The sequence below is a fragment of the Neoarius graeffei genome, chromosome 1, assembly GCF_027579695.1.
Source record: "Neoarius graeffei isolate fNeoGra1 chromosome 1, fNeoGra1.pri, whole genome shotgun sequence".
In the NCBI taxonomy this organism is placed as follows: domain Eukaryota; kingdom Metazoa; phylum Chordata; class Actinopteri; order Siluriformes; family Ariidae; genus Neoarius; species Neoarius graeffei.
The window spans coordinates 116,876,393-116,898,989 of NC_083569.1; the positions used below are offsets into that span (position 1 = coordinate 116,876,393).

The 22,597-nt window shown below is 40.3% G+C and overlaps 1 pseudogene; it reads left to right on the forward strand.

The window, feature by feature from the left end:
- LOC132886044 (Fc receptor-like protein 5) overlaps positions 1 to 7,325 on the forward strand; it is a 107,995-nt pseudogene extending 100,670 nt beyond the window's left edge.
- Positions 7,326 to 22,597: the final 15,272 nt, after the last annotated feature.

Genomic DNA, 22,597 nt, shown 5'->3' on the forward strand with positions numbered 1-22,597 from the left:
AGGCGGATCGGTGCAGCCTCCGCAGTGATGCGGTCGCTTTACCAGTCTGTCGTGGTGAAGAAGGAGCTGAGCCAAAAGGCAAAGCTCTCAATTTACTGGTCAATCTACGTTCCGACTCTCACCTATGGTCATGAGCTTTGGGTAATGACCGAAAGAACAAGACTGCGGATACAAGCGGCCGAAATGAGTTTCCTTCACAGGGTGGCTGGGCGCTCCCTTAGAGATAGGGTGAGAAACACAGTCACTCAGGAGGAGCTCGGAGTAGAGCCGCTGCTCCTCCACATCGAGAGGAACCAGCTGAGGTGGCTTGGGCATCTTTTTCGGATGCCTCCTGGACGCCTCCCTGGGGAGGTGTTCCAGGCATGTCCCCCTGGGAGGAGGCCCTGGGGAAGACCCAGGACACGCTGGAGGGACTATGTCTCTCGGCTGGCCTGGGAATGCCTCGGTGTTCTTCCCGAGGAGCTGACCGAGGTGTCTGGGGAGAGGGAAGTTTGGGCTTCCATGCTTAGACTGCTGCCTCCGCGACCCGGTCCCGGATAAAGAGGAAGAAGATGAGACGAGACGAGACGAGATGGTTCTAGTTTTAATAACACTGTTTAGTTGTAGAGTGTTTAAAACTTAATTTCTGCTCTCTTTCTCTCCTTATTCCCAGGATTTAGATCCAGTGTTGGAACAGTAGGAGTGGCTGTGGGTTTGGGATTTTTGTTCATCGCTTTACTGATCTTAATGATCCTGCTGTGGTCCTACAAAAGAAAGAATGGTCTGATAACTGATTTCGCTATTTTATGTTGAATCTCATCATAATTTCTCAAGAATAAAGACAATTATGATGTGTCACATAATAGTTTGATTGTTTTTTGTAAATTCTCAGTAATTCTTGTGGATATGATCTGTCATACTGAACCTGGTTTAATAACAGAATCTGGGTTTTTGTTAAATCATTAAGTTGTAAATATGACTTTACTACAGGTTGTGCAGTTCATACATGTAGTTTCACTCCTCTAACTCCATATTGTTATTAGAATTATATCATACTCTCCTTGTTAATTACGCTGTAATCAGGGATGTGTAAAATAAAGTGTTTCTGTTCCTATTTACACCCTGTTCAGATGTAGAATCTGTCTCCCTCTGTAGAAAAGCAGCAGAAAACCAATCAGACATCAGATCAGAATCCGAGGCGGTCAGGAGCTGAAGACACTCAGGCAGGACACACACCACTTCAGGCTGGTCAGATACTGTCTCAGTGACTGTTTATTTCTACATTTATTCACAGAAACACATCTTTCTTTGAAATCCATTGTAAAATTGTAATCTCATAATAATAAAACATTTTATTTGTTTGAAATATGTTATGTTTTGTAATCTACAGTCACATTTATAACAAATTCACTGAATCTTTGTTCTTTTTTCTGTAGGAACTGAACACATTTATGACACTGTGGCTCAGGCAGATATGAGTGGAACAGGTACAGTGGTGCTTGAAAGTTTGTGAACCCTTTTGAATTTTCTATATTTCTGCATAAATATGAGCTAAAACATCATCAGATTTTCACACAAGTCCTAAAAGTAGACAAAGAGAACCCAGTTAAACAAATGAGACAAAAATATTATACTTGGTCATTTATTTATTGAGGAAAATGATCCAATATTACATATCTGTGAATGGCAAAAGTATGTGAACCTTTGCTTTCAGTATCTGGTGTGACCCTCTTGTGCAGCAATAACTGCAACTAAACATTTCTGGTAACTGTTGATCAGTCCTGCACACCGGCTTGGAGGAATTTTAGCCCATTCCTCCGTACAGAACAGCTTTAACTCTGGGATGTTGGTGGGGTTCCTCACATGAACTGCTCGCTTCAGGTCCTTCCACAACATTTCGATTGGATTAAGGTCAGGACTTTGACCTGGTCATTCCAAAACATTAACTTTATTCTTCTTTAACCATTCTTTGGTAGAACGACTTGTGTGCTTAGGGTCATTGTCTTGCTGCATGACCCACCTTCTCTTGAGATTCGCTTCATGGACAGATGTCCTGACATTTTCCTTGAGAATTCGCTGGTAAAATTCAGAATTCATTGTTCCATCAATGATGGCAAGCCGTCCTGGCCCAGATGCAGCAAAACAGGCCCAAACCATAATATTACCACCACCATGTTTCACAGATGGGATAAGGTTGTTATTCTGAATTGCAGTATTTTCCTTTCTCCAAACATAATGCTTCTCATTTAAACCAAAAAGTTCTATTTTTGTGTCATCTGTCCACAAAACATTTTTCCAATAGCCTTCTGGCTTGTCCACATGATCTTTAACAAACTGCAGACGAGCAGCAATGTTCTTTTTGGAGAGCAGTGGCTTTCTCCTTGCAACCCTGCCATGCACACCATTGTTGTTCAGTGTTCTCCTGATGGTGGACTCATGAACATTAACATTAGCCAATGTGAGAGAGGCCTTCAGTTGCTTAGAAGTTACCCTGGGGTTCTTTGTGACCTCACCGACTATTACACGCCTTGCTCTTGGAATATTCTTTGTTGGTCGACCACTCCTGGGGAGGGTAACAATGGTCTTGAATTTCCTCCATTTGTACACAATCTGTCTGACTGTGGACTGGTGGAGTCCAAATTCTTTAGAGATGGTTGTGTAACCTTTTCAAGCCCGATGAGCATCAACAACGCTTTTTCTGAGGTCCTCAGAAATCTCCTTTGTTTGTGCCATGATACACTTTCACGAACATGTATTGTGAAGATCAGACTTTGATAGATCCCTGTTCTTTAAATAAAACAGGGTGCCCACTCACACCTGATTGTCATCCCATTGATTGAAAACACCTGACTCTAATTTCACCTTCAAATTAACTGCTAATCCTAGAGGTTCACATACTTTTGCTACTCGCAAATATGTAATATTGGATCATTTTCCTCAATAAATAAATAACAAAGTATAATATTTTAATCTAATTTGTTTAACTGGGTTCTCTTTATCTACTTTTATGACTTGTGTAAAAATCTGATTATGTTTGAGGTCATATTTATGCAGAAATATAGAAAATTCTAAAGGGTTCACAAACTTTCAAGCACCAATGTAGCTTTATTTCATATCAGACATTTCCTCTTACATTAGGTGACTTAATTATAGATTAACTCGATACAGTAAAGTACAGAAGGGGCTTGTGATTAACACACTGCACTGTGTTCAGGTGACGCTGCAACTGAGAGCAGCGAAGTCATTTATGCAAAGGTCATGAAGAAAAAGAAGGCAAACAGGAACAATGGTAGAGTGTTTTTAATGCTGAGACATTTCATGCATTTGTTGAGAAACAAAGTCAGCAAATAACACCTGAAATTTTCAGCACATTCAATAATTTAATACATAAACATATCAGGATCCTGGGTCTGTATTTTTCCTCCAGATCACCGAGCACTAATCATAAATATTTTGCACATTAAAAAGGTGCCACAAACTGAATGATAAAGGAAACTAAAAGAATTTAAAGATTTACACTCTAAAAAAGCAGCTCGTGTTCAGTTTAGATTTAGCCAGAGATGGATCATGACTTATGTTTCTGTTTATGAGTTATGAGTAATGTTTTACATGGCTAAAGATCACTGGGATGGTTTTGTTCTCTGCTACTCCAGGTGCTGATGCTGAACAAGATGCAGGTGTTGGTGATGTGACTTATGCTGAGATTGAACTAAAACCAACAAAAAAATTGAAGAAAGTAAAAGGTAGAGTGAAATGATGAAAATGTATTTTGTATCATGGATCATCTGCACACTACTCTTCTTTTATGTCATGATGTCACAAACAAAATAGTCAGTAATGTGCTATTACAGGGAAACGTCAAAAACAGGATAGTGTGAAGTAGTGGATTTTCATTTCCTATAATAGCACATTACTGAGGGTTTTATTCCCCCAGGGCCTGGCCAAGATTTTATGGGCCCTAAGCAGATTTTGATTTGGGGCCAGCACCGCTGATACTATTGACTATTGCTGATGATTGATCATTCGCATATCTACCATAAATTTAACACACCCATTTTCAATTGTATTAGTTGTAGCTGTGTTTTTTCTATCATACCAATGTCAACCTGGCATGGTTTTACCCGCCTCTGGGTTGAATTTTCAAAGGTACCAGTCTCACAAGTGTTCTTGGTCTGTTGTTCATGTGCACTTTAATATTGAAAATGATACAGTACTAAGTGGCAGACTGAATGTGGTGGACTGAAAAGTAACAGAATAAACCAGCAGACAGTGCACTTTTTGGTGCATTTTCAGTCGATGCTGAGGAGAGGATTGGAACCTAAATTTAATCTGACATCCATCACAGTGCACATGTGCATGAACATGACATCAACTTTGACAGAGGCAGTGAGAATTGATTAACCCAAAAGCTTGTCTAGGCAGCCCGTTAACATAATATTGAATTATTTTATGATTACTATTGACATAATACTAATGCAGCTCAAACAATTAGAATATCGTGAAAAAGTTTTCTTTTTTATAATTGAATTCAAAAAGGTAAACTTTCATATCTATATTCATTACAAATAAAGTGAAATATTTCAAGCCTTTTTTTGTTTTAATTTTGATGATTATGGCTTGCAGCTCATGAAAATCAGAAATTCAATATCTCAAATTATTAGAATATTTCCTAAGATCAATCAAAAATGATTTACAATACAGAAATGTCCAACTTCTGTAAAGTATGTTCATTTCTACACTCAATATTTGGTGGGGGCTCCTTTACCATGAATTACTGCATCAATGTGGCGTGGCATGGAGGCGATCACTGCTAAGGTGTTACTGAAGCCATGGTTGCTTTGACGGCAGCCTTCAGGTCATCTGTATTTTTGGGTTGGGTGTTTCTTGTCTTCTTTTTTTCCCCCCTTAAGCAGTTTAGATGAGCTGGAGTTTTATTCAGGAAATTAATCAAGGATTTGTTTCTTGCTCCCAACTAGAGAAAGCCAGTCTGGGTGATGATACTGTATACTCAGAGCTTCAACAGAACATGAAGGTAAAACTCATGACATTTATAATGCCTAAAAGACAATCCAGACACCATGAGGTAAAAATATGTTTAAAGGTGGGTGCTCACTGGGCAGAATTTGGCCACAAGCAGTTATGAGGTGATGACAAAAATATTAAAATGCTCATGTTTCGGGGTGTCGTGGCTCAGGTGAATAAGGCGCCATACCATAAATCCAGGGACCCGGGTTCGATTCCGACCCGTGGCCATTTCCCAGTCCCTCCCCGTCTCTCTCTTCCGCTCATTTCCTGTCTCTACACTGTCCTATCCAATAAAGGTGAAAAAAGCCCCAAAAAATCTTTTAAAAAAATGTTCATGTTTCTCCTTGACCTTCATATCCATGTACGCAAAAACCTGCCTCTTAGAATCTATGGTGATTGGAAGAGTTCATCCGTGTTAGTTTGGTTGCTATCTAGGCAACTTTCCATTATCTCATTCTGCTTGGTCAGTCATATCATAGTTCACTATGAACTTACGAACAAGCCTCATAACTTACTAAATTGTTGCTGTGGTCATTGCTTCAAACTGTTTAGTAGTTTGTACCACCATTGATGGCAATATCAGGAGAAATGTATTTCTAAAAATACTTACGCAAGCCTGTGATGACCTGGCGACTTGTCCAGGGTGTACCCTGCCTTTTGCCCGTAGTCAGCTGGGATAGGCTCCAGCTTGCCTGCAACCCTGTAGAACAGGATAAAGTGGCTAGAGATAATGAGATGAGATGAGACTTATGCAAGCCCTTTCTCTCTCTGCAGTGAGCCGTGAGTCTGTGCACGCTGATGAAGTGACAGTCATCAAACAGATAATTGGAAAACTGTTGTATCTGTCTTCTGTTTTTTCCTAAAATGCTCAGCTGTTAACTTTAAACTGCTATTGCTATGGTCTAAGCTTGGATGATGCCAAACCAGCCAGCAACTTTGAGAACTTGCTCATATCGACCACTCTCTAATGAACCTGCAGAAGCCAAAACATTAGTCTCTTACTGGAGACATGTGTAAATAACAGAAGTTCAGGCCATGGATCAAGTCAGTCTGAAGAGTTTAATGCCCCAGCACCCCATCAGTGGGCTTCCTTGCTCTTATCAGGGTGAAATCCCAGGAGAGTGTGACTGGCTTAAGAAACTTTACTGACCAAAGAGGTTCTTCATTCAGTTGCTATTTGTTTTCTGAGGCCCAACCCCAGGAAACCACAGAAGGTGGTTGAACAGATATTATTTGAGCAATTCATTACCCATCTTTTATGCTAAGTTTGTCATTGTATGGGTGCTTGTGCAGTATCTGGATTTCCAGTTGGGCCATGGAACGGGGCAGCCTGCCTACAACTGGGGACCATTTTGTCCAACATGGTGTAATGGGATGACTATTCAGTACAGCAGCACTAAAAAGGAATGTTTGACTTGATTTAACTGCACAGCTATGCAAAATGAAAGGCTAAATTAAATACATCAAAGCTTCAATGAACAGAACCTTTTCTTGGACTACTAATGTCACCTTGTTGTATAAAGACTCTCATAACTTCTAGACTTAACTATTGCATACAGTATAAATAACTGGCTGTGGTGTTGTCTCTTTTAGAAAGCCTCAGCTAGTCCTTATGAGAAAAGAACAAAGTGAACATATTATTCCATTCTTACTCAATCTAATTTGGCAGGATTTTAAATTCTACAATGACTACAAAGTTGTTTCACTTTGGCATACCTTCTTTTAAAAGCAGTATACTCCATCCCAGCAGGTTAATCTCAAGGGCCGCTTAGTTGGTGGAAATGTTTGTGTTGGATCGCTCCCAAACTCTGGAATAATGTTTCAATCTCTGCAATCTCTCTGCAATCTCTATATGTGTATTTAAATCAAGATTGTTGATGAAGGTACTTGTTTATCTCTGACTATTCATTGTCCATGTTTATCTTGTTAAATATACTTCATAATTACATTACAATAATTTTGCAGACACTCTTATCCATAGTGATGTACAACATACCTAGAGCAGCCTGAGGAGCAGTTGGGGGTTTGGTGTCTTGCTCAAGGGCACTTCAGCCATTCCTGCTGGTCCAGAGAATCGAACTGGCAACCTTTTGTTCCCAAAGCTGCTTTTCTAACCTTTAGGCTTCCCCATGATTAGTAGTAGTATATATTTATAGTTAAGTCATTGCAGTTTTTTTTTTTTTTTTTACAATTGCAACAAGCATTCTTTGGTTCCAAGTTCACATTTAAAAAAAAAAGTTAGAATAGCACTGCCTTATGTGGAACAAATAATAAAATGAACTCCAGTGACGTTAGTTGTAACCAATTATCACCCTTTTTAATCTTTTATCATCAAACATCTATATAATTTTGTAGATCATAATACAAAAGATGGGTTTTTCTTATCAAATTGGTTACTTAATGTATTTTTGTGTGAATATTTTTGTGCATCTGTCAGTTTTAAAGTTTGTAACATTTTTAAATCTATAGTCTACATTAAATAAAATCATTTAATTCATCACTTGTCATGTTCCGTCACACATTAGACACAGATCTACTTCAGTCTGTGTACTTAGAAGAATATTTTCTCATCAGCTTCAAAACCAATCTAATTTAAACCTTTTTTTTAGTTTTTTTTTTTCCTTTTCCTGATTAGCAAGTATGTAATTTGCAAGTATTATCTACAATTATCAACAATCATCAGCAACCAGAATCCAAAATAACTGCATAAATTGCTTACAACTTTTAACATTTTCTTCCAATTAAGCTGAGATAAACTAAAGACTCAGATTAACAAGCTAAATTCTCTTCCTAATCAGGCAACTTAAACAGTGATGCAGCTATTGAAGCATCTGTGCATTTTCTAAGCACTGTTATGAGTACACTGAGAACCATAGCTGGTGTCCTGATGGATTTTGATAAGGCCTTGTGCTGTGTGTAGTTACGAGTTGAAAAGCAGCATAAATATGATGTAAAACATCACCAAATTTTCACACAAGTCCTAAAAGTACATAAAGAGAGCCCAATTAAACAAATGAGATAAAAATATTATACTTGGTCATTTATGGAAATGATAAATGACTTGGTCATTTCTGGAAAATGATCCAGTATTACTTGCTGGGTCAGTGTGGAGTCAATGTGGGGTCAACTTCAATCAAAGCCATGTCAAAAATTTTACAGACAAAAATCCAGTCATTGTGATTGCAATAAAAATTCTGATTGCAGAGGATGCTGAAACACAAGGCCAGATGGATTTGTGGATCAGTTTCTCTTTTATTGAGTAAAGAAAAATGACTTTTTATTATTTGTCAGAACAATGATCACTAGTCTGCACGCGCGCGCAGACACACACAGCCAACACTGGTCTGAGACACCCTCTTTTCTCCTCTCCATCCTTTTATCAGCTCACCATCACTGGGAAGAAACAAACACATAGCACATTAATTAACCACAGGTGCAATCATTTTGCCACTCACCTTCCCTGGCTTTGATCTCCATTCACAAACTGGTGTTTGACCACACCTCCACTGCCACATATTCCCACTGTCCCACTCAAGCTGGGTAGTTGTCTGGCCTACAGCCGACCCCCTACCCCTTGACAGGAGAGGTAGTCCACCACCACCATCTGTGCCCCTGGCATGTGAACCACTTCTAACTTAAAGGGCTGCAGAGCTAGATACCAATGGGTGATCCATACGTTGGCACCCTTCATGCGGTGGAGCCACTGGAATAAGGCATGATCTGAGCAGAGGGTGAAAGGGCATCCCAACAGGTCATACCAGAGCGTGAGGACCACCCAGTTGATGGCCAAACACTCTTTATCAATGTTGTTGTACTTAGTCTCTCGCATCGAGCGCTTGCAACTTATGTACAGCACCATGCATGAATTTATGATATTGTACTTAGATTTTCTAACACTCGGCTCCATTAAGCCTAGGAACAATTTATGAGTTCAAATGTTTCAAGGATCTTGTGCGTAACCACCTTGTGTTTCTTTACCACTGATTGCTATCATTGTAAAAGCAGTTCACGTCTTAGCGTGTTAAACACAAAATCGCCATTGTGTCATTAAAACCTTAAGATGTCATATGGTGGAAAATATGAGCAGGTCTGTTTTATTTTAAAGACAGTGGAAGATATGCTTTAGCCAATGAGAAGCTTGCATTGGGCAGCCAATGAGAAGTCTGTGTTCAAACAAAGAAAAGTCATTGTACAATGATTTTTAAGAAGAGCCGCCATTTTGTTTTGGGGTGCTTCTAGGGTTGGTCCCTTGTAGTGGGACAGAGTATAACAATTAATGGTGGAAGTTTAAGAATTCAGTGCAGTCCAAACACAGCTATGCAAAATGAAAGGCTAAACAAAATATGTCAAAGCTTCAATGAACAGAACCTTTTCTTGAACTAATGTCACCTTGTTGTATAAAGACTCTCGTAACTTCTAGACTTAATTATTGCATAAAGTATAAATAACTGGCTGTGGTGTTGTCTCTTTTAGAAAGCCTCAGCTAGTCCTTATGAGAAAAGAACAAAGTGAGCATATTATTCCATTCTTACTCAATCTAGTTTGGCAAGATTTTAAATTCTACAATGACTACAAAGTTGTTTCACTTTGGTATACCTTCTTTGAAAAGCAGTATACTCCATCCAGCAGGTTAATCTCAAGGGCCGCTTAGTTGGTGGAAATGTTTGTGTTGTATCGCTCCCAAACTCTGGAATAGTGTTTCAACAGGGTTCTCCATGGATTGAAAATATAGGGGGGTGGGGGTCAATCGGATGACCTTGAAACAGATTTGCATAAATTTACATATGTCATTTGCATAAAATCTGCATAAAATACTCTCAAATAGTAATCATTTAGAATAGAGGAATCAATTGGACTGGTACAAAACACATCATACATCAAACATTACACACTTACACTTGAATTAATTGTATTAATTAATTTGCACACTTCAGTGCAAATTAATTAATACAATGAATTCCATAAAGCTAATGCAAGAATGAAAACTGAGGTCAACAGATTTCAAATGTAGGCCTGTTTTTTAACATTGAGTGCCTGAGGAACAAGTTATAATAACTTAAAATAAAGAGAGGGCCATCTTTCTTAAGTAAACTTTTGCTTCTTTTACTTTTCCCATCTACAACATATCAGACATAAAAAAAAGGTTGATCAATGGCTCAGCAGCATCAAAATATTGCACTTTTGTAAAAGAATGTACATAAGCATTATAAATTATAACTAGAGCCAACAATTCCCCTGTGGGAAATTGTGAGAGTGATGCAGTGCGCACAGCAGCCGCTATTGCAGGAGCTGAGCTGTACTGTGTGAATGTGTGACTTGCCCTGATGCTACAAGCCTGTGTCTCTCAGAGAGGGAGCAGCCCCTCCCTCCTGTGTGTGTGTGTGTGTGTGTGTGTGAGAGAGAGAGAGAGAGAGAGAGAGAGCGAGCATCCCCTCCCCCACCCGCGCGCTGAGTGCAGAGACAGAGTAGCACACAGAAAGCGCACTTTTTCCTCAGAGTGCTCCCTCCAAACAACGGGGATTTACACGAAAACGGAAGGAGATATTCACAAAATTCTTTCACATTGAGCGCCATAAGGCTTTCTTGAACACAGTGATGTAATTTTTTTTGTCTGTACTGTAAAAAATGGACAATTTATTGATGAAACAAAACATGGGTCAGTTTAGGAGCACTGAGAAAAACCGCAGCTTTGACGATCCCAAAATTGTGTTGTCTGAAATCGCGATTTTCAGTCGAAAACGATAGATCGTTCAGCCCTAGTGTCGATTCACACGTTATTATAAAGGCGTGTTATCTCCCAGCGCAAGAACAATGTGTCAAAAACGGCGAAGTGTGAAATGCTTTTCTTAGACTATAATCGTCAGACTGACTAAACTAATTGCTGGTAAATGAGTTTCACACTCGGGTGTTGTCGCATTGCCGGTACTCCAACAGAGAAAGGCTATCTGTCACAAAGAAAACAAAGGGACGTCTCTTCCTTTTGTAAAGGGGTGGCAGAAATTAAATGGGGGTGGGAATCACAGAAAGGGGGGGGCGGCCTGCCCCTCTAAAACCCCTCGTGGAGAACCCCGTTTCAATCTTTGCAATCTCTACGTGTGTATTTAAATCAAGATTGTTGATGAAGGTACTTGTTTATCTCTGACTATTCATTGGCCATGTTTATCTTGTTAAATATACTTCATAATTACATTCCAATAATTTTGCAGATGCTCTTATCCATAGTGACTTACAACATACCCAGAGCAGCCTGAGGAGCAGTTGGGGGTTTGGTGTCTTGCTCAAGGGCATGTCAGCCATTCCTGTTGGTCCAAATAGGCCTGTAACGATAACAGATTTTGCTGGACGATTAATTGACCAAGAAATTATTGCGATAACCGATAATATTGACATTTTAAGACCATTTTCAACTAATATAATGATAATGGAATAATAATGCAAATACACCCTTTCAAAGATCAATAAACTTTACTTTCTAAAGAACATTTAACACAGGAACTGCAAGACAACCAAAAATAGGCCTAAATAAAATGGACTTGTTAACATAAGAATAGCCTAATGTAGTCTGGCTTACGGCAAGGACTTAACAAAAAACTGCACTTGAATAAAAATCAAACACAACCAAAACAATAAATAAAATGGATTATTAAGTCTCTGTAACAAAATTGCCCTTAAAAGATATTAAACATTAGGCTCAGACAGGGAAAACAAACTACCAGTTAGGACCTTTGTAAACAAAAAGTGCAAACTAACAACAAAAACAAGCGTGTGTCTGATCTGCGGTGCCAGCGTGCCCGTCAGTAAAAGATGTAATGTGGAGCACCATTTCACCAAAGTCCACGGCAACATCACTATTTAGAATTAAATTCCTACAACTCATCATTTCTATTCATTCATTTTTTACCTGTTTTCTTTCTCTTTCAGCTTGTGGCTTTTCTTGTGAAAGATTTCTTGGCCTTTCACCGCTTTTTTCCTTTTCTTCCTCTGTCAAAACTCTCTCTCTTCCCAGGTTTCACTTCATCTTTCTCTCCTTGGTTCACTTGTTCTGGCATCTTTTTAAAGTGTGTATTAAAGTGTATTATATACTTCTAGCATACATTTGTACACTATAGTACTGATTAAACAAAACTAATAGCATAGCTACTGTGACAGTAGCATTAAGCTTTACCTCACTCAAATATTACAAAAAATTGGAAGTATACATGCCAGATTACATGTTCCATATGGTATGGCTCTGCTGATATTTCCAGTGCTCACTGATGAAGGTACCTTTAGTATTAACAACTAGGGATGCACACCGGTGTCAGCCAAACATTCATATCGGTCAAATTATTATTTTAAATACCAGTATTGATCAAGCATTTCACAATTGATGCATCCCTAATAACACATTTTCCACAGTAAGGCTATCTTTTGTGTACCGCACATAGCACATCGCATGGACTCACCTAAAACTTCTGTTTGTTTGATTGTTTTTGCTCTGCCTTGCACGTGGAAAGACTACTGGAGTCTAAATGAAATGGAGAGCAATAAACTACAGAAACGGGAGTAATCGTGTGGACATTGGATCATTCAGTGCACGTAAGACAATTGTTTCCCTTGCTTAGCCCACCGCGGCTTCTGAACATTTGGTTAGTTGGATCTGGTAGCCGCAATAAACATAGCAATTTAATATCTCCCTCAAATTTTGTACTATGGACTGTAACTATATCAGTAGCATTAATATTACTGCTTCAAACCACCTCAGAAATCAGTAACTTTGGCTCTGGACCCTGCTTCCACCAAACTCAGTTACATGCAGGTCATACAGGGCCACACACACAATTAGCAAAATATTACTAGTTTACTGAAATAGATGGAGAGGGAAAAACAGGACTTTCCAAACTCCAGGTCACCTCGACACATGTCAGTGATCTGCTGTTTTGACTAATCAGCTTGGAAATACTTTTTTTTAACCTTTACTTTTAACTCTCATCACAAGCACATCATCTCTCTGTCTCACACACAGATCTGATCACGCAGATGCGTCATGACCTGTTAATCATGTTCAATTAAGGCAGGACCTGACCAACTATGCGCTCTGAGTGGCTGATCTGTTGGGTCAGATGAAAAAACAGTAAAACTATTTGGCTGATTATCTCTCTTATTGTTCGACACAGAAAACAGGAACATTATATTAATACATCATTAACATGGGGCGGCACGGTGGTGTAGTGGTTAGCGCTGTCGCCTCACAGCAAGAAGGTCCTGGGTTCGAGCCCCATGGCCGGCGAGGGCCTTTCTGTGCGGAGTTTGCATGTTCTCCCCGTGTCCGCGTGGGTTTCCTCCGGATGCTCCGGTTTCCCCCACAGTCCAAAGACATGCAGGTTAGGTTAACTGGTGACTCTAAATTGACCGTAGGTGTGAATGTGAGTGTGAATGGTTGTCTGTGTCTATGTGTCAGCCCTGTGATGACCTGGCGACTTGTCCAGGGTGTACCCCGCCTTTCGCCCGTAGTCAGCTGGGATAGGCTCCAGCTTGCCTGCGACCCTGTAGAAGGATAAAGCGGCTAGAGATAATGAGATGAGATGAGACATCATTAACATTTTTAACCCTTTGTCACTGGGTTACATGAGCTCCATATTTCACTGTAGGAATAATAAACGGAAAACAACAGATAGAATGTTGTTTTGAAACAAAGTTCCTTATATTTTACTTCAGCATATATTATTCAACGATAAACCAAGTGAATTCTCACTAAGAGTATTCCTGAAGTGCTTTAACACATCTGTATTCAGCACTATGAGCAGCTTGAAATGAAAGTCCCACTGCACACAGGAACGAGGTACGAAAATAACGCCATGGTCTTTAAATCCACAGGTTTAGATGCAGGATTAAACTGGCCATTATAATGAGCTACAGTCACTCACTCGCGCTGCTGCTGGTTCTGGTAGCTCCTCCCACTCGCAAGTGAAATGTGCGAGTGGGAAACAGTGAGAGCGAGGGAGAGAGTGATCAGTCCCGTGTAGTATTTTTGCAGACATATACCTTAGCAGATGACCTCTAGTCAAGTCATTTGTATAGCGCTTTTAACAATAAACATTGTCGCAAAGCAGATTTACAGAGTTTGAACGGCTTAAAACATGAGCTAATTTTATCCTTAATCTATCCCCAATGAGCAAGCCTGTGGCGACGGTGGCAAGGAAAAACTCCCTCAGACGACATGAGGAAGAAACCTCGAGAGGAACCAGACTCAAAAGGGAACCCATCCTCATTTGGGCAACAACAGACAGCATGACTATAACATTAACAGTTTTAACATTAAGACAGTTTCGTTGATGTTATAACTCTTCATTGATGGAAACTTGAGTGCAAAACTGTTCATGACAACTGCAGTCCTAAAGTTAGCAAGTCAACTGTGGTCCTCAGCCATAAAAGCATTACTATAAGAGTCCAGAGCGTCCTCCAGCTATAACCCTCAACTGTCCTCATGGGGCCATCCTTCACAGGAGCGATAGCTTCTTTAATGCAAATGAAAAAAAAAAACGACTTCCGGGAAATGTTCTATCACTCCATGAGTTAATGCATTGTGTTGCTGCCACATAATTGGCTGATTGGATAACTGCATGAATCAGCAGGTGCATAGGTGTTCCTAATAAAGTGGACAGTGTGAATATGATAAATATTTAATATTTTGCCTATTTACAGCACTGCTATTCAGTGTGTTATTCTTGAGTACAAATTATTTTAATTCCAGCAAAATGAAACAATGGATTTTACAGTGTTAGCCTTAAAACAGGCTTAATGTCAAAAATAAAGGGAGAGGAGCAACCATGTCTGTGTCAACTCTAATATATCAAACTGACATACATACTCTCTCTCTCTCTCTCTCTCTCTCTCTCTGTCTGTCTGTCACAGGAAGTGGTAAGGCTTTAACACACCACTGCTCTGTCAGTCAGTCATTAGAGTCACAGGATGGAGCTCAGTCCACTCCCTGTGATGTTCTGTGAGTAAATGTGGCAGATCACAGAATCCAGGGACACATGTCTGCCCGGGGGCATTTTGAGTTATTGACAGATTCAGAAAGTACAGTTTCTAAGCTTTCCAATGATGCCTTCCATGTGGAGATCTGACAATATTTGAAGAATGTGTGGCCTTTTGAAAGTGTATACCTCTTAAAACAGGAAAGGGAGAAAAGTTTTCTTTCTCAGTTACTCTGGGTGCAGGGCGGGCACATAATGGTGCTCATTTGCATGACATTAAGGAAAGCTCTACCTCCTACTAGCTAGCACGATACTACTTTCATGTAAACAAAGATCACCACGTCAATTTTCCTTCCATGCAAAGTATGCCCAACACAATTATGAAGTACAAAAATAAGTCCTAAAGTATACTTTAACGTTTTGTGGTTGAAAAATTACTCACACCGTAAGAAAGAAAGATAGCACGATGATGACACAACTAACACAACACTAGTTTCATGTAAAGCCTCGGTCACAACCGGCCGTACGGTACGCGCTCCTACAGCCGGTCTACATGCAAAAAACGCGATCACACTGAGAGCGTGCATGAAATGCACGAGAGCGCGCGTGATGTGCTGATTTTCAAGCCACAGACCAGCCGCAGAGGTTCTTTGTCATGTCAAACAAACTCTACGGGCGCTTACGTTTTTTTCAGGTTGCAAGACAAACTTACGGCCAACGCGCGTCTTTCTCTGTGAACAAAAAAAAAAACGCAGCGATTTGGGAAACGCCAAAAATCACACGGCCAAAAAATCGTACGTCCGGTTGTGATCTAGGCTTAACCAAACCACAACACTCTCCGTTACATGCAAAAATAACCACACAGCCTTAGATTAATAAACTTACCCCATCAGAAAGAGAAACGGTGCCTTGCACACACCAATGCCTCCGATGGAATGTAGTCCTAGAACGGTCCATGTATCAGCCGATCATTCAAGTATTCCATTCAATCTGGAAAACGAGGTTGCGTTTTTTTTTTGCTAGAAATGCTTATCTCCAATGTAAATACCGTGTGTCTGTTTGCTTCGTGGTGTGTCAGCTCCTCTGCGCTCTGTTTAGTAACTCATTCCATAGTGAAATCACACACCTGTATGCAGTTAAGTAGCCATGCGCTCAGCCCATATCATACAGCTGATTCGCGGAAAAAAAAAACAAAAGACTTAAATCATCATGTGAATGGCCCATATGGTAATTTACCCACACCCCCCAGCAGGCTACAGTCCTGACAAAAACGAGACAATTTGCAACAAAAAATGTATGCTTTTCCAACAAAACAATCTATTATCTGAAATACTGATTGCATTCTTCAAGATCTCAACTTGCACATGATGGAAAAAAACAAAAATCACAATTTTCGAAAAAAAAATGCTTCTTTTGCGATTATCTCGGATTCGTTTCAGCTGACATGTGTCCCTGGATTCGGTGAGGGGTCACAAATGTTCTCTTTGTGTCTTCATTAGAGTGAGTGGTGGGGTATAAAGTTCTTCATCTACAGTCTGAATGTCCTGAGTGATGAGTTTATTGTGTCATTAGGACATTGTGTGTACTTCAGCATGACTGCTCAGGTGGATCAGTGTATCCATATCTCTTATGAGAAGGGTTTAGTTTGATGTGTAACTACTCTCAGTAATGATGATAGATCAACAGGTAAGAGTACAAGTAGACCAAGTTTAAAACACAGGGTTTAAATAATCTAATGAGTGTAAACGAGTCTGTATTGTTGGAATCTGTTCCTGATCTTCTGTGTCCTGCTGTCATCTGCTGTTCAGTGACAACCTCTCATGATTATTTGATCTCCTAAAAGAAAATGACTGGATGGTGTGTGTACTTTCATCAGTGGAAGTCATGGTTGTGATGAACTGATGTCTTTAGCTGCTGTGGTGAGACTCTGGTGGTCTTTCTTGTGCACAGAAAGGTTTTAACAAAATCATGTTAGCATTAACTAGACTTACTGAGAAAATGCAGTAGAACTAAATGCCTAGTTTCCATTTTTGTTCCTATTATGGTCTGTGCAGGGGAACATCTTACCACAGGAAGTTCATTATAATACACACTAATGCACAGAACTTTTTCCCCCCAATAATCACTAATCATTATTTACCTTTCTGTGAAAATTAATAGAAAATAAGAGCAGAAACAAACATTTCTCATTAGTCCTGTACACACACAGGGCAGTGACCGTGTGAGAGGCCTGAGAGCAGAAACCAGTTCAAGGATGTGGTTTATTTTCTATTTTAATATCAAGGTGCAAATTCAGCTGTGAAGAAGGAGGGAGGTGTGAAAGTGGACGTGTGAAAGCAAGAACTAACTTTTAACTTTGTAACTGGTGGACTTTACTGTGAACAGAGAAGCTTTAACAAAACCATGTTTGCATTTACTGGACTTACTGAGAAAATGCCTTATAACTCAATACCAAAGTTCCGTTTGTGTTCCTGAGCAGGGAAATACCTTACTACAGCAAGTTCACTATAATACACACTAGTGTGTGTGTGTGTGTGTGTGTGTGTTTGAATAATAATCAATCATTCTTTACTTATTTGTGTAAAACTACAAAAGCAGTTATGCAGAAATAAACATCTCATAAGCCTTGTTCACACACACACACACACACACACACACACACACACACACACACACACACACACACACACAAGGCAGTGACCATTTCAGAGAACAGACACAAGTTGACAGTTGTGGTTTTGCTTCTTCTTCTTCTTTTTTTTTAATTCAGTGACATCAGTTCAGCAGGGGGGAGGTGTGAAGATGGTTTTGTTAAAGCAATAACTGACATAACTTTTCAACTGTAACCCCACTGACACTTATTGTTTTGTTTTAAAGCCAAAAGTTGTCCAAACTGAAAATATTTGCATGTTGCATGGATTCATGTTGTTGAGGCCAAATTCTGAACCTACTATCTGCATCATGCAGCAAAAATCAGGAGTCCAATTTCCAAACACCCAGTTTGGGTGGGCCTGTGCCCACTCTAGGGTCAGATTCCTTTTCTTGGCTGACAGGACTGATCTTCTGCTGTTGTGGCCCATCTGCCAAAAGTTTTCACAGTTTTTTTGTTTTGTTTTGTTTTGTTTTTGTGTGTGTGTGTGTGTGTGTGTGTGTGTGTGTGTGTGTGTGTGTGTGTGTGTGTGTTGTGAGATGTGTTTCTGTTCAGAGTGGCTATTTCAGATCTGCTGCATTAGCCTACAGGTCATAAAACATCCCCTCAACTTGAAATTCCTGGTTGTGAATTCTCAACTATGAGTTCCTCCAAGTTCAACATGGCCATCAGACTTATACAAAGGAGCATCTCTTCAGGTGATGATACATGGGGCAACTTTTTGGGCAGTGTTCCCAGCAACAGGCAACCAGGTGAGACACCGAGCAACTAATTAGGGCAACAGACAATTGGTAACAACCAATCAGATAAGAGCAAATCTGTTGCCAGGGAGACCGACACCTTTCCCACTGAGATTGGGCAACATAATTTCTATCTGAACAATTTTGATAATTTCGGGCAACTTTAAGATCATCCAATCAGAGTGCTAGCAGTGAATCACACGACCACCTGAGAGCTTCTGAAATTTTCAACAAAGATGGCAGCGTCTCAACGGCAGTGGAGCAAAGAAAAAGAGAGACAAGACCTAAGTGTAAACTGTGGTTACCTAATCACCGATCCATAGAAACTGAATGGGATTTAGCTAACTAGCAGTGGTTTTTGCAAACATACTTAGCTGAAAGTTATCACTAGCTATGTAGGAATAATGTTAGCTCTCTTGCATCAAGGTAAAAGTGGTGGACAGCTCTTTTTTTTTTAATTTGCGATAGAGATTGTCTAACTTATTGTTTGATCTAATTCACATACAGAGCACGAATGCTTCTGGAACCTGAGGGTGAAACTTTGGGATCTAAAAAAGAAAGCAAGCCTCCTCCTCAGCAGCATCTCCTGGTCCAAGTCCTTTTTTTTTCTGACATGAGAATTAAATGATATATTGTTTTTGCCGTTATGTTTTTGTGATGTATGTGTCAGTTATTTGTTATAGCATATGTGATTGAGGCTAGTAGCATTTTTAAAGAGATTTAAGAAATGTTTGCTATTAACAGAATATTTTGACTTGTAAATGTAAAAAATAATGACAAATTATCTTTTGACAAGAGTATCTATTTAGTTTTGTTCCAGAAGTCATACTAACTTGAGTGAAATAAAGGCTGAAGCCGAGACAAACGCGACAGCTGCAAATGTTTGTGTCCATCTTTGCGGTGGACCCCGCCGACGCGAGGAGGTGCCAGAGCGCCTGACGATCTTCCTGTTGCGCCAGCACCAGGGCCTCGAACTGTTGTTCTTGCTCCTTTCGGAGGGCAAGCAGCGCCTGGTGCTGGCTCTGTTGGGCCGTGGTGAGGGCATGGATCAGGTCCGCAAAGGGGGAGGACTCCATGGGGCTGTTCTCGTCTGTGCTCGGATCCCAGGTTTCAGCACTACTGTAGAAGTCAGAGCGGGTGGGTGGAGCACAGAAGGGCGGCAGGCCAGAACTAAGTTCCAAAAACTCTTTATTTTTGCACTTTTCAGTGACACACACGTGCACTCTCCTAGCCACACGCATGCACACACACATAAGCCATCTGGTTCGGGAGAGCTCCCTTCCTCTGCCTTCTCTCTCCTTATATAGGACGTGGTTGCTGGGAAGACACACAAACACAGGTTAATTCACATCAGGTGTAGTGATTCTGCCACTTACCTTCCCTGACTCCGCCCTCCGGTTACAGACCAAAGCTTGACCATGCCCCCACTGCCACACCCAGATCAACCAGGCTGCTGTCCGAGCTAGCTATAAAGTAGCTCACCTACTAGCTACCCATGGAAAGCTGTTTACTGATGGGGACTTTGTTAAAGTATGCATGCTTGCTGTGGCCAAGGAGGTGTGTCCCGACAAGAAGGATGCGCTCAACGCAGTGAGTCTCTCCCCACCTACTATGACCAGGCGAACCGAAGATTTGGGGGACAACGTGTATGACCAGCTGAATGAGAAAGCGTCAGAATTTGAGTTTTTTTGCTTTGGCCATGGATGAGAGCAATGACGTGCAGGACACAGCACAACTGCTGTGATCTATTGGTCATATTATTATAATTTCACTGGTTTTTTTTAAATGTATTTATTTTATAGGCCTATTTATTTGACCTTTATTAAGTGCTGCACACAATTATTATTAATATTATTAATAATATCAACAGGCCTACCTACAATTTATAATTTTCCACTCACCTTTGCCAGTGTCAGTCTCCTCAACTAGGCAGATGTTTCTTACCTTGACAGCTTTGATGTTATTTTTATTAGAAAATAAATAAATGGAATATCTGTGGTATTTCAAATTAAAACAAAGTGTGAAGACTCGATTACTACTTTTGCAAACCACTAGTAAAGATAAACAAATATGTGCCAGGAATCAAGTGTTGATATAGTAGTGTGGATATAGTAGTGGGGATGGCTGTGCCAGGCCAGTAATCTCTACTACACAATGAGGCCTGCTGGTGGTCATATTTGTCTGGGTCATACAATTCTGTTATATAGCTGACCCGACCCGGGCCCCCCATCACAGTCAGGAACGACAATGTGGCCCCCAGAGAAAAAAGTTTGGTGACCCCTGGTGTAAATGGTTGTCTGTGTCTATATGTCAGCCCTGTGATGACCTGGCGACTTGTCCAGGGTGTACCCCGCCTTTTGCCCGTAGTCAGCTGGGATAGGCTCCAGCTTGCCTGCGACCCTGTAGAACAGGATAAAGTGGCTAGAGATGATGAGATTATATATGTAATGCTTCCAGATGATACTATATATTCTCTGATTTTAAACACTTTATATTTCATTAGATTTTGGTTAAAAACTAATGCTATGTGACCTTATCGACTGGATTTAGCAACTACTAATGCCTATATCAGGGATGCGCATTACAAAGATGCTCTTCAGATTCCTTCTTACAAGTGAGTTCAGTCTCTCAACACGCTCTTTAGCTCTAAAAGGCAACATTACTGGAAAACCCACCCCTGATCATTTGTTCTTAACAGATACAAAGATGTTAACAAGAGGCACAAGATTCTGGGGTTGTTTTGTTTGTTTGTTTTCAGAAAACTTTTCAGAAAGACAGACCCATAAATACTTCAGGTTTAAACACTAATACAAACACAGATATGGATATTCAGAGAACCACACAGTCACAGATGATGTCATGATGTTAGACTGTTATTAAACACAATACAAATAGCAGAGCTGGAAAACAGGTAAGAGTCCGACACAGTAAAGTACAATATAAGACCAGAGGGAAAATCCAAAAGAGTCATCAAAAGCAAAGGGTCTAAACACAGCAATGGCAATCACAAACTAAACATGGCTCTGAACTTTGCACTGTGTAAATGTATGTGCTGGTCAGGCGCGGTCTTACCATAGAGGCATAGGTAGGCGGCTGCTTGGGGCCCCCCACCAGCGGTCGTAGTAGGGGGGCCCCCAACCAACCTCAAAAAAGAAAAAGCCCCTTATCATGATTCATGAACACTTCAAAAGTATGGTACATTTTACTAATATTCCTAAGAAATACATTGAAGTAGTAGTTAAAATGTCCAGTTCATGGTTATCTGTCCCTACACATACACCCCATGCTTTCACAATGAAATGGACTAGTCCATAACGCTGCGCAGCGCAGCACGAAAGGTAAACACAGAGTGACCGGAGTCTGAACAACGCGAAAATGAAAAGGAGTTACCCAAGCGGATCAAAAAAAAAAAGGGAAAAGACGCTGAGAAATATGTGACAATGCTGCCTAAGTTGGGAAACTTTTTTACAACTACTGTTAGCAATAGAGACCGCGACAACAACGTCAACGTCATTCAAAATGTTGAACATGATGCCGGTACAGCGGCAGCAGCTAGCTGCTGTGAAGTGGCACTAGCTGAGGAGGATAACATCAAGCAAGACACATTGTTGCCACCTTCCATCACCGACAGTGTCAACGTTGACACAAATGAGATGGAAGAGTTATCCAGTGATGGCCATTTTGACACCGATGATGATGACCATATTGTTAGTTGGTGACAATGTTTTTTTTATTATTATTATTTTACATTTTCCTACATCTGGCTGTGCATCATGTACGTGTGAAGACCTGTGAGAAGACATCAACAAGTAGGACTCTGTGATGTGGAGAACAATCTCTCTTTTCTCTCTCATAGACGCTCTCATTCATTCACTCACCCTCTCTGTCTCACACACACAGAACACACTCTCTCTCTCACACTGTCTCATTCTCTCTCACTCACTCACTGACACATACATTCACATGGATATGGAGTTGCTTAGAGCCAAATGCCACCTCATCTCCCCTCAGTCCACACTTCTTACCTCCCCTCACTCACTCACACACACACATACACAAACACTCACTGACTCACTCACTCACACTCACTCTCACACACTGACACACACAGAGAAACACTCACGCACACACAAACACACACAATCATGTACATAGTTTTATTTATAGAATGTTTGAAATGTTCTGATCTTTAAAAAAAATAAACAGTGCTGGTTTTCCTGGCATTTTAGCAAAGACAGATGTTA